This window comes from Corvus brachyrhynchos, unplaced genomic scaffold (genome assembly GCF_000691975.1).
Source record: "Corvus brachyrhynchos isolate BGI_N302 unplaced genomic scaffold, ASM69197v1 scaffold527, whole genome shotgun sequence".
In the NCBI taxonomy this organism is placed as follows: Eukaryota; Metazoa; Chordata; class Aves; order Passeriformes; family Corvidae; genus Corvus; species Corvus brachyrhynchos.
In genome coordinates, this window is record NW_008239051.1 from 125,744 (window position 1) to 126,667 (window position 924).

General features: G+C 69.9%; 1 protein-coding gene across 1 annotated transcript in view; it reads left to right on the forward strand.

Annotated features, from left to right (window-relative positions):
* Positions 1-924, forward strand: part of ILVBL (ilvB acetolactate synthase like) — a 28,202-nt gene that overhangs the window by 22,378 nt on the left and 4,900 nt on the right. The gene's annotated exons all lie outside the window — the stretch shown is intronic.

Below are 924 nucleotides of genomic sequence, written 5' to 3' on the forward strand. Positions count from 1 at the left end.
TCAGACCTTGAGGGGACGCGCGGGGACAGCTCCGGGACACGGAGGGACACGGTCAAACCTTGAGGGGACACGCAGGGACAGCTCGGGGACAGCTCCGGGACACGGGGGGGACAGCTCTGGGACACGGAGGGGACAGCTCGGGCATACGGTCAAACCCTGTGGGGACACGCGGGGACAGCTCGGGGACACGGGGGGGACAGCTCGGGCATACGGTCAAACCCTGTGGGGACACGCGGGGACAGCTCGGGGACACGGGGGGGACAGCTCGGGCATACGGTCAAACCCTGTGGGGACACGCGGGGACAGCTCGGGGACACGGGGGGGACAGCTCGGGCATACGGTCAAACCCTGTGGGGACACGCGGGGACAGCTCGGGGACACGGGGGGGACAGCTCGGGCATACGGTCAAACCCTGTGGGGACACGCGGGGACAGCTCGGGGACACGGGGGGGACAGCTCGGGCATACGGTCAAACCCTGTGGGGACACGCGGGGACAGCTCCGGGACACGGAGGGACACGGTCAAACCTTGAGGGGACACGCAGGGACAGCTCGGGGACAGCTCCGGGACACGCGGGGACAGCTCGGGGACACACGGGGACACCTCGGGCCCACGGTCAAACCCTGTGGGGACACGCGGGGACAGCTCCGGGGCACGGTCAAACCTTGCAGGGACACGCGGGGACAGCTCGGGGACACGCGGGGACAGCTCCGGGACACGGAGGGACACGGTCAAACATTGAGGGGACACGCGGGGACAGCTCGGGGACAGCTCCAGGACACGGTCAAACCCTGTGGGGACACGCGGGGACAGCTCGGGGACACGGTCAAGCCCTGCGGGGACACGCGGGGACAGCTCCGGGACAGCTCCGGGACATGCGGGGACAGCTCCGGGACAGCTCCGGGACACCTGGGGACAGCTCCG